Consider the following 13008-nt stretch of genomic DNA (forward strand, 5'->3'; position numbering starts at 1 on the left):
ATAATACCTCCACATGCCCAATGATGCACTTCACACAAAAGACATTTCCAAATAGGACAACCAGCCTCATCCAGGCCCCACCCAAGGCACTCACAGGTCAACACCCCAGCACTATACTAACTCAACACATCCAGATCTAAGCCTTCATCACTTGATTCAGCAGACCCTCAAGTTCCCGCAAAAGTTTCCAGCCACGTCTGAGAGGCAGCGTGGGGCAGGGGCAGGTGAGGAGCGAGCTGTTTCGGGCCAGGCTGCTCCGGGCCTGGCCTCTGTTGTTGAGTCATATTTTTCAATGCTTACATTTTACCTCTTTAAATATTTGTTATTTAATTTGTCAAATGCATTTCAAACATAATTTTACAAATTTCATATATGATTCTACAAAAAATAATGTTTTTAAAGTCTAATTGATATATTTCGCAGTCATAATCACTATTTAACTCTTGGGAAATTATTCAAAAGGTACATTTTTGTCTACTGTAAGTACATATACGTATAAGTATTGGTATTTGTCTTTCTCTGACTGACTTATTTCACTGAGCATAATACCCTTTAATAAGTCCATCCATTCTGTTGCTAATGGTAAGATTTATGGCTCACAGATACAAAGAAAGTTGGTAGGTGCCAGAGGGGGAGGTGGGTATGGGAAACTGGGTAAAGGAGGTGAAAGTATTAAGAAGTACAAATTGGTAGCTACAAAATAGTCATAAGGATGTTAAGTACAACATAGGAAACACAGACAATAATACATAACTAGGTATGGTTTCAGGTGGATACCAGAAACATCAGAGAGAACACTTTGTAAAGTCAATGATTATGTAACCACTATGCTGTATACCTGAAAACCAATACAAAATAAAATTGAAAGTAAACTACCCTTGAAAAGTGAAGAAGAAAAATGAACTATAAATACTACAAAAACTACAATTCACTAAGACCATTTTCATGACCTTTGAGAATCCAATACTTTTATGAATATGAACTTCTCAAGAGTAACAATGAAAATATTCATAATTATCATCTCAAATGTTTGCTCATAAGTTAATTAGAAATTACTAGCTAATACTGATAAACTCAAATTTCTTATGATATGAAATACTTCTTCAGTTTTTTTTAATTTATTTCTTATTTTTTATTTTATGAACTTGCCTCCAGGCTTTTGTCTATAATAATTTTATAGCAGCTTAATGAGATATAATTCATATACCATACAATTCACCCATGCAAAGTATACAATTCAATGGTTTTTACTATACTCACAGTGTTCTGCAACTCCTATCACAATCCATTTTAGAACATTTCACCCTCCCCCTAAATATGTTATATTCTTTAGCCCTTGCTCATCATTTCCTCCTTTAAATCCTTTCCAGTCATAGGCAACCACTAATCTAGTTTTCCATCTATATTTATTTGCCTATTCTGGGCATTTCATATAAAAGAAATTATACAATATGTGGTCTTTAGTGACTGACCTCTTTTATTTAGCATATTGTTTATAAGGTTCCCTTGCATCGTAGCATTTTGTTTTATTACCAAACTAGAGGCAAGGTGCATGGAAATTTATGCAAGAATAGGCCTTCCTTCCCCCAGCACCTGCGGCCCATGCTTCACTCCAGCTGCTACTGGCAAGTGCCTGGGACCCGGACTGCTTTGCTCTGGCCCTGGCTTCATCCCAGAGGATGTCTGGAATGATGCCCGGAAGATATTCTGTCTAATTAGCATATTACCCTTTTATTATTATAGATAATATTCTATTTTATGACTATACTGCATCTCATTTATCCATTCATTTGCTGAATGGACATTTGAGTTGTTCTGACTTCTTGGCTATTGTCAATAGCTCTATTGAGAACATTTAGGTACAGATTTTTTTTGGTAGACATATGCTTTCATTTTTTTGTGGGTGGACTGCCTTGTTTTTCTGAAAACAGAAAACTCTACTGATAAACACATTGTTTGTATCCTATTTTCTCAATGTTTAAAAAAAATGTATTTTTTTTAAAAGACAGCATTGCACTTTGTTCTTGTGAAGTTTTGCTTTCAAATGACTTTTGCTTTCCATTTTACAAATTCTAACAGTGTTTCAACTAAAGCAAGTAGTGGTTTAGCTCCAATTTTTAATTTGAAACCCTATTTAACTGTCAGTAAATTAAAGTTTATATTCAACCTGACACTTTTTTTAATAAACAGAAATATTGGCTATTTAAAAATTTAACAAATGGTTAGGAAAATGAGAGAGTATCACACGTCATGTGCAAAATCTTTAAGCTCTTCTTATCTTAACTTGTAATAAATGTCTTTCTTCTGTGGGATGAGCAATTGAAATGTTATCCATCAGTATTCTGTTTCAATTCAGTAGAAATGAAAATTGCCTGATGTCACTGTCAAACTTACTCAGGAAGATTTGATGAGCAAGCCCATAGGAAAAATTGTCTTTCCTCAGAAATGCTCTGATGATTGGCACAATTTATGTGCAGATGTTTTCCTTTAATTTACAATTCTGATAGTCAGAGAAGAACTTACCTTTTTAAGATGATGTACCCATAATGTAACAATACAGAATTCCACAAGGGACTCATCACTAAAGAGCTATGACATATGTGAGAGCTTGGAAGTGCCCTTTAGGGACCAAATAGAGCCCTAAAATATATTTGTGTCCTTGGCTCATCGGTTTATAGATTCCCTGATTTCATATTGCCACACCATGGAGCACATATTAGATTTTAAGTAAATATCTACTGAATGATATTGAGGGAAATACACTTTTTATAATACTATGTGGAAATTACTTTAATATGATATAGAAATTGGATCTTTTAAAGTGGCAGACTACTTAGATGTGGTATATTAGAGGTACATAAAAATTAAAAGAAAGAAAAGCAGAAGCATACAAAGTAATGTATAAACTCAATGAACTGCAAACAAAATAATTCTGATTCAGTATAAATGTTTCTATTTTGTCAAAAACATATCAGTGGGGTGCCTAGGCATAAATCTAAATTTTACAGAGGTCATTTACAACCCACAATATTACAAAGTAGCTGTAGTGAACTGATCAAAATGCAGATGGTTCCTCTACCTAGAGATCCACTAAGAGGATGATGTTCTAAGCTGCCACAGAAAGGCTGCTGATACCGAGTGTGGAAATGATTGTGTGATTGACTGTGTCATTGAGATGAAAGTCCTTGGTAGCACCAATAATGGCCACTAGTTACCGTGTTTCCCAGAAAATAAGACATCCTCCGAAAATAAGACCTAGCACATGGAAAGATAAGACATCCCCTGAAAATAAGACCTAGAGCAACATTGGGGGAAAAAATTAATATAAGACACTCTTATTTTCGGGGAAACAGGGTAGTAGCATATTATAAAGGGCTAAACATAAGCAAGTTATATTGATATAGTTCATTTCGATAATAAAGCATTATTAGAGCTATCACTATTTATTTAGACATATATTATGCTTCTTTTTGAAAATTAAAGAGAAGTTTTAGGATGACTCAGTGTAACAATAGCAATATAATATAATTTTTTAAATCCTAAACTTAAAGTAAAATCTCTGATCTTTCGCAATATATATATATATATATATATATATATATATATATATATATATATATTTTTTTTTTTTTCCCTGATATATCGGCTCAGACAAGGGAAACAAAAGAAAAAAAGTTAAACAAATGGACTAAATCAAACTAAAAAATATTTACACAGCAAAGGAAACTATCAACAAAACAAAAAGACAATTTACTGAGAGTACCAAGATATTTGCCAATGGTACATCTTATTAGGGGTTAATAACCAAAATGAATAAATAACACATATAATTCAACAAGAAAAAAGGAAAACCAGTTCATTTAAGAAGTGGGTAGAAGTATGAATAAACACTTCACAAAGTATATACAGATGGCCAACAGGCATATGAAAAAATGTTTAATGTCACTGTTAACCAGGGAACTGCAGTTTAAAACCATAATAAGATATCACCTCACGCCTGTCAACAGACAAGAATGTGGAGACGAGTGATTGGTGCAGCCACTGAAGAAAGCAGTATAAAGTGTCCTCAAAAAATTAAAGATGAAACTCCCTTATGACCCAGTAATTCTAGTTTTAGGAATATATCCAAAGAAACCCAAAACACTCATTCAAAAGAATATATGCACTCCTATGTTCATGGCAGTGTTGTTTATAGTAGCCACGATATAGAAGCCAACTGACTGCCCATCAGTGGAATTGGCTAAAGAAGAGGTAGTACATATAAAAAAAATGGAATACTACTTTGTCGATAAAGATGAAGGAAATCTTACCTTTGCGACAGTCTGAAAGGACTTACAAGGCATTATACTAAGTGAAACAAGTCAGTCAGGGAAAGACAAATACCACATGATTTCATTTACACATGGAATTTAAAGAATAAAATAAAAAATGTACAAACAAAATAGAAGCAGACTCATAGATACAGAGAACAGAATGATGGTTATTAGAGCAGGGTGGGGGGGGGGGGCATAGGGACTAGAAATAAAAAGGGTGAAGGGATTAAAAAGTACAAAGTGGTAGTTACAAAGCAATCATAGGGATATAAAACACAGCATAGAGAATAGAGTCCAGAACATCGTAATAACTATGTATGGTGCCAGATGATTACTTGAAATATCGAGAGGATCACTGTGTAAAATATATGCCTAATTACTGTGCCGTATACTTGAAACTCATACAAAATAATAATGAATATAAACTGTAAATGGAAAATAAAAATTAACACTAATCCCATGTTTAAATCCTATGTTTAAAGTCATATGAGATAAATGTTCTACTTCTAGTTGTGCCTTCCTAGAAAAAATAGCCTTGGGAAATTTATTGAATTCCTCTGACTTTTTGTTCCTTCAACGATAAAATGAAAGCTCTGGCCGCCAGTCAACTTCTAAAGTATCCAATTCTGATACACACCAACCATAGGGAACAGTATGGTATAAAAATGGATGGTATGTAAGTCATACTGAGATTTGATCATTCTAGACAGAAATGAAATATGAACTGCTTATGAATAACCTTTGCATAACCTTTGGGGAAAATAAAAAATGGACAGCCTTACTAGGAATTTCCACTGAGGCAAAGTGTTATGGACAATATCTGACTGGCTCATTTGGTGGTGGCCGTCCAAATCAGAGGTGCTATGACAACAGGAGGCTATAACTGAACATAGTGCCTCCAAACCAACAATCTCTAAATAGTTTCCCTGTGACCATCTGTCCATGTACATTCTTCAAGTTAAAATAAAAAGAATATGGTTCAGACTAGTATGAGCTACTGTGATGTTCAAATTAGCTAATAAGTGTGGCTCCAGCAGAAACACAAACACGCCACATTGAATAAATATTGGGCTAGAGTTTACCCCTTTCTTAAAAACTCTCTATCTCCATACTGTGATTCATAGTTACAAGTATTCAGTAGCTTGAAGAACAAAGGACTTTGATTTTGTTTTTATCTTGTCCTATTTTATGCTGATTTTCAAAGGAAAGTTTTAAAATATCTTAGAAGTCAGATTTAATTTTGTCCCACCTTGATTAATTTTGCCATTTCTCCTTCTACCATTCCTTTTGTCCTCCTAACATTCAGGAGGTAGAGAGCAATGATGGAAACGGGTCCTCGTGGTGGACCAGGATGCACCTGTGCACTGCAGTGACCAGGGATGGGGCCAGGAGCATTAAACAGTTTTACGTAGGAAATTTACATATACAATGTGACTAGGTTTAATTAGATATTTCTGAGTTTATGGCACAATTAAGCAGAAGGTCTCTGGAGTCAGAGCACTTGTTTTCACCTCCCCCTAGAAGGGCCACCATGTATGTTTGTGCAGATTCTTGACTTGACAAGGATAGTGCATCTAAGGAGATACCTCCATGACATAACCATCATAGATTATGCACTACCATAAAACTTCCCTGGAAATGACTGTGAACTGTCCTATTGCTTTAAGAACATATTCATTTTCTGATAAATTTGTTTTGAAAGATGGAAGCATTTTGAGTAAAGAAAACTCTTTTTCTTTTCTTATTTGCACTGATGCCATTGGGACTAGAAGTGGCCCTTAATCTGAGTTATACTATTTTCAAGCAACGTATCTTTAGACAATTTACTTAATGTCTTTTAAATTTATTTTTTTATCTTTAGTTTAAAAAGGGAGTTAATGTTCTTATGCTATAGGTTTCTTTTAAAGATTAAATCATATTGCCTGTATACATTAAATACTGCATAAATGGTTTTATAACAAAAAAAAGAAATAGTGTTATTCTTGGTATCATTTTGGGTGAATGAATAAAGGCAAGATTCTATTGCACAGTAGGAATAGACCGACATAAAGAAGGCAGTAGGTCAAGGTCACAAAGAGGTAGTAGCAACTGCCAGCACTTAGGTCAAGGTCTCCTCTCCCAGAATTACAGGGGATGATTGATAGAAATATTAAAATTGCTCCTTTGACACATCAGAGAGATGCAATTTGGAGCTAGGAAATGGTAAAGCCAAAAGCACAATATGGTTTAGGAATATTTTAAGATAGTCCACGAATGATATTACAATTAGAGAAGAGAACTTCAAAACCAATATGGCATGTGAAATTTTGGGGCCACAGCAATTGGGGGTACATAAAATTAAGTGGCTTATTTTGTCTCTCAAGCTATAGATCTGAGTATCTTTCTCAACATTTGACATATTTGTAGTTATCTTGTCACTTTCAGTTGAACTCTAGTGACCATATACCAATGCTTGACACAGGCTTTCTGGGGACACATAAACTTCTGAATAACCTTTTGCAGCAATGCCATCCGGAGGAGTAACAACAGTGAAAGAAAATATATTAAAAACAGTACTTTTAAAAAATAATTTTTACAGAGGATCTCACATCAAACATATTGGAAGGCTTTAATTCAGCATTGCCTCATTTGTATATTTAATTTTCCTAGGAAAATGTCATGGGTCAGCTCATTAACAGCTACAGGACAAAATGCACAATTCTGCACTTTCCTTCCTTCCTTTGATGCCCCTCTTACTTACCCCCAAGGACAAGGCAAGAAAAGAGGAGCTAATTTTCCCATTAAAAGAGAATGTAGGTGAAAGTGAAAACTAATTCTAGCCATTTGAGAAATGATCAGCTCTCAGTATGCATAGTACTTTGGTAAATCAAGACAAAGCCATTAAAATTATTGTAAAAAAGTCATTTGAGTAACACATCTTCCAACACATTCATTGCATTAGCCTCTCGATATTTCTATAATCTAATATAAAAATTCATAGCAGATAAAGGTATAAATTTTCAGACTATAAAGTTAACTACTGTATATCATATACCTACTGAATTAACTAAAAAGCACGTCTTATCTAATAAAATAGTAATATGCAAATTGACCATACCTCTACTACACCCACAAGCCAGGCCCACAAGTCATGCCCACCAGCCAATCAAGTCAGTATGCAAATTAACCCCAACAAGATGACTGTGGCCACAGAGAGCAGGAGGGTGGGTTGGATTTCCCAGGCAATGGAAAAACCAAGCTTTCCACCTGCTCTTGCTGGCCTAAGCCTCCACTAGAGACTACAAAGTTTCAATTATAGAAGGCAAACAAATTCCAACATAAATGGCGGCAGCCACAGAGCAAGCAGAAAGCTTGGTTCTGCTCCAGGCTACAAAGTTTCAATTGTAGAAAATAAGTAAATTCCAGATACCAGGGCCTCACCTTGGCTCACTGGGGGATGTGGCTGGCCTGTAAACCACCACAGGCCCCTCGCCCAGGCCACCCCACGCCCCAAGGAGACCTTCACCCTGATCCAGGACACCCTTCAGGGCAAACCAGCTGGCCCCCACCATGCACCAGGCCTCTATCCTATCTAATAAAAGAGTAATATGCAGATTAGCCATCACTCCAACACACAAGATCAAGATAGTTGCCCCCATTTGGTCAAAGATACTGCCCCTATGTGGACACAAGATGGCCACCAAAAGATGGTCAGAAGGACAGTTGGGAGGCACCAGGCCTATAAGGGAGGGCGGTTGGGGATGATCAACCCTGTAAGGGAGGGCAGTTAGGGCTGACCAGGCTGGCAGAGGAAGAAAGTTGGGGGCAAACAGGCTGGCAGGGGAGCAGTTAGACATCAATCAGGCTGGAATGGAGTGGTTAGAGGATGATCAGGCTGGCAGACAGAAGTGGTTAGGGGCAATCAGGAAGGCAGGGAAGGACAGTTAGGGGCAAACAGGCTGGCAGGGGAGTGGTTAGGGGGTAATCAAGCTGGCAGGCAGAAGTGGTTAGGGGCAATCAGGAAGGCAGGCAGGCAAGCAGTTGGGAGCCAGCAGTAATGGATTGTGAGAGGGATGTCCCTCATTGGATAAGGTGCAGGCTGGGCTGAGGGACTGAGGGAACCCCCCCCCCTCCCCCCGTGCACGAATTTCATGCACAGGTCTCTAGTCCTATATAATAAAAGCCCAGCAACAAAATGAAAGAATGGCCAGAATGACTGGTCAATGAGTAGCTATGACACACACTTACCACCAGGGGGCAAATGCTCACTGTGAGAGCTTCCCCTTGGTGGTCAGTGAACTACAGTGGGAGCACCGCTCAGCTAACTTAAATGAGCAACTGCTACCACAGAGGGAGCAGCCACTCAGAAAGCGGGACCACAGGTGCTCAGCTGACCGGGATGAACAACATTCCCACAATGGGCTGATCCCCACAGGCCATGTCCCTGACCAGTGCACACATCCCGGACACTGGGCCTTTAGTATATTATATCAGGCATATGTCTAGAAAATAAAATATTCCCATCATCGGAAATAGTAGACCTTTTTAAGAATTGGGGCCAGGTCACCATGACTATCTCTAGTCTTCTTTGTTATATCTTTGCTCTTTCTCCCCCCCCCCCCAAAGTTAGGTCTAAGCAGAATCTAAATGCAATATAAGCATTTATCAGTGGTAGAGTGAAGTAAAACCAAATTATATTGCCCTTGATCCTTTCAGGCATGGCATATTAAGAGATGGGCATACAGGTGCAGAAAAAAGAAAAGAAGCAGAGAGCTGTCCATCAACCAGCTGCAATTCAAGTCTTCATTTCATTGTAGTTCCTGTTCCTTTTATAATGGATCCAAACTTTAATATCCCATACAATGTCACTTTTAAATTTTACAAACCTCAACTTCGTAGTGGTTTATAGAACTCTTAAAAAGCAACAACAAAACTCTGAATTATAAACATACTGAATGATATAACTGAGATTTCTATTCATTCAGAATTGGATCTCAGCTAAAGTTCTAGAGATATCAAGCAATGCATGGTCTGCCATTTAATCGGCTTGTCACTTCAATCCATGCTTCTTACTTATTTTCCATCAAAATTCAGAATTTCAGAAGACAGAAAACTACAGTTAAGTAATGGCACTCGTGGGAGGCCAGCCTGGACACTCTGGCCCATAGTCTATATGCTTTAAGAAATGCCTTTACTTCTCTAAGTTTGAGTGTACTTAACTATATGTTGGGAATAACCATGCACCCTAACATATAAGTTTGGCTTAAGTTTCAATAAAATCATCCTATAAAATGAGAATCTGCGTGTCTAATACAGACTGCTTAATACATGGCAGCTACCGTAGCACTATTAGGATCATTCTGGGGAGTGAAAAAGTCTCCTGTTTTTTGCATAGATGCTGCTATCTGAATCTGCTTGGTGTCATCTTCCTGATCATAATCTGCCTCTGATATAATGGCTTATAGGTCGCTACTCAGCATGAAGAATCAGAAACACTTTGCAAACGTCTCAATGCCAAGGACCTAAGTAGAAACAACTTTCTGTTTTATTCAGTCTTAAAAGGGGGAAAAAGTGTAATAATCTAAATTCATGTTTTGATGTTTTACATTTGATGGCATTAAACCTCACCACTTTCTCTTCTGCTCCTTCCCCAATCTGGGCAAACAAAAAAGAAAAGGTGTGGTTACTCCATCCTTTGGCCCAGATGGATGTTTCAAATCTCACAACCTTGACTAACAAGGCAATAACCCTCACCCTGACCCCCTTCCTGCCTACAATGAAAACATGCCCATCTCCTTTGTGGACTGTCTCAAGCCTGTTTGGGTCAAGGAACCAGCCCTGCTCTACCTTACCTAATTCTTCAAACAATAAATCGTTTCCCACACATTTGGTGCATGTGTGCAGTCTTATCAGTCTTGACTCCTGAACCAAATGTTGGGTGGGTGCATCCTGTGTTTGGCGAGCATTCCCAGCAGCTAGCATATGCAAGTGTGAAGCTGATGAGTCTGCAGGTATTCTCACATAACTGAACACTGCATTTTAGGTAAGTTGTCCTAGCAATCTTTTGTGTTCCTATTTTGAAACTCTGTTTTAAAAACCATATATTTCTCATACAAAATACAGTAACACAAACTTTGAGGGGGAAAAAACCTTGACAAGAACTTCTGTTTAAACTGGTTTCACACACAGAGGAGGGGGAGAAGCCATTTTAGTACATCAATATAAAAATAGATTATTTTAATGGCTTTGTTACAATTTCATTTTTAGTTCAGTCATAATTAAATGTTGGAATGGGCATTATATAAGAAGAATATTTAAAATAGTGTTCTAGAAGACTTGTAATGTACATTCTACCATATGTCCCCACACAACTACATCCAGGCAAGAAGTTTTATTAACTTTTGTAAAACGGGCACTATTTAAATCAATTTAATTTACAAAACTTTGATTCTCCAAAACTTTAGGAATCTATGTATTGTTAAAGGTGAGAGATAGGTGTATATCCCCACATCTGAAAGGAATAAATTAAAAATTTTAAAATAGTATTTCATACTGATCATTTAAATATAAAAATATCTATACATGTATAATAGACAAAAAGTAGTGATATATAATATTTCATTAAACTCTGAATCATTTGTTGAGTGCCTCTGCTATGCAAAATCCAGTGTTACATGGTGAATACAAAGGTATAGATGAGAAGGGGGCATGAGTCTAATGGAACTAAAATAATTGTGGAGCAATACTGTTTTATTGCATGTTCATTTTACTCACACTGCACTTCACATTTCATCCCCACAGTAGAAAAATTCTCATGATTAAACTAAAATACACTCTGTTGATATTTCTATACCCTGTATCCTAGCTTGATCTTCAAAGAATCATCTACATAGTGGAGTTAAATGAAATATATATCTCTCCAAAATCATTCTGGCAACTGGTCCTCAGGCAAAGTGCCTTAGAGGTACTTAAAAAGGGCATTTTGATGTCCTTGTAACCCCTAGACACAAAAAACACAAAAGTTATTTAAAAGTATATGAAAAAATAATTGCAACATACTTTTCAGCTCTTTTACTAGATTTTTGTTTCATTGCTGTAGATAGAATAATCTAGATAGATATTTTAATCTCGAAGGTCATAGTTAAGAAGTGTGAGAATTTTGCCATGACTATTCCTAGTTTGATACTTTCATAACTTTATTCCTATGCCCTTTTCTAGGAATATTCTTTTATCTTCAGCTGTGGAGATTCTTATCTTATCATCCAAAAATTCTCCTACTGATGACATCCTTCAATCTAATTATCCACTCTTTTCAATCCTGGATTTCACTGTCTTATGATACTATGAGGATGAAGGCCACATTCTATACCTAATATAATTTTCACTAGAGGCCTGATGCATGAAAATTCAAGCACTGGAAGGGGGGGGTCTCTCAGTCCTCCCTGCCCCCGCTCACAGTCCAGGAGCCCTCATGGGCAGAAGGTGGCCTGGCGATCAGGGGAAGGCAATGCCCTCATCACACCTCTGCTGCTGCCACTGCCAGCAGCCCAAGCCTTGACCAACCCTGGTTACCTGAGCCTTGGGAAGTCCTGGGTGTCTGGACAGTGGACATCCAAGGCTTGCCTGCACCTCAGGGAAGTCCTGGGTAGCTGAGGGGCAGAGGAGACTGGGGGACTCTTGAGACAGGCAGATGGAGTGGCCGGACCCACCTGGGGGTGGGCCTGCTGTGCCATTAGCCTGCCACCCCAGCGGGGCTGAGAGCTGTCATCTTGTGGCTGTGGGCACCACCTTCTTTGACGGCGTGAAAGTCAATTAACATATTCCCTCTTTATTGGCTGTGGGTGCCACCATCTTTGTGAGAGCATGTCAGTCAATTAGCATATTCCCTTTTATTAGATAGGATTGGTACATGGATGTGGATTACAATGAATAGTTATAGAGACATAACAAATGGGGTCCAATGAATCAGGTGATATAGCTTAAAAAGCCTTGAATTTTTTTTATTTATTATTTAGGTGAGGTTTTCTTTCAGAACTATAAAAGGAGTTTTTCTAATGACAAGTTAAATCCAGTAGTTATTGTTTATCTGAAATTTGGGATTTTTTTTTTTCCTGCTTCACAGAAATATAGTGGAAGATGAGAAAAAAATGAACAGAAGAAAATACTTACATATTCTAAGATGCCTAGAAATATAAAGCAATGTCAATAGGTAAGTAAACAGTTGCTCAACCTGACTGATCATCAGAGAAATGGTAATCAAAATCACAATATCACCTTTTGCTTATTTTATTGGCTGCCACAAAAAAGACAAGAGATAACAAATGCTGGATTGATTATATAGAAAATGGAACCCCTCTACACTAGTTTTTTGTTTGTTTTAAAATATTTATTGTTGAAAATATTACATATGTCCCATTTTTTCTCCCTTTTTCTCCCAGACCACTCCACCTCCCCACCCCAGACCTTCACCACCCCATTGTCTATGTCCACTGGTTATGCATATATGCACCCAAGTTCATTGATTGACCTCTTCCCACCCACCCACCCTCCTCTGCCTTCCATCTAAGGTTTGGCAATCTGGTCAATGCTTCTATGTCTTTGGATCTATTTTTGTTCATTAGCTTATGTTGTTCATTAAATTCCACATATGAATGAGATCATGTGATACTTATTTTTCCCTGACTGGCTTATTTTGCTTAGCATAATGTGCTCCAGG

The 13008-nt window shown here is 37.4% G+C and overlaps 1 long non-coding RNA gene across 1 annotated transcript in view; it reads right to left on the reverse strand.

Moving 5' to 3' along the window:
- The window catches only part of LOC118716572, a 742455-nt gene that overhangs the window by 676604 nt on the left and 52843 nt on the right, over window positions 1–13008 (reverse strand). The gene's annotated exons all lie outside the window — the stretch shown is intronic.

The sequence above is a fragment of the Pipistrellus kuhlii genome, unplaced genomic scaffold (assembly GCF_014108245.1).
Source record: "Pipistrellus kuhlii isolate mPipKuh1 unplaced genomic scaffold, mPipKuh1.p scaffold_m20_p_12, whole genome shotgun sequence".
Taxonomy (NCBI): Eukaryota; Metazoa; Chordata; class Mammalia; order Chiroptera; family Vespertilionidae; genus Pipistrellus; species Pipistrellus kuhlii.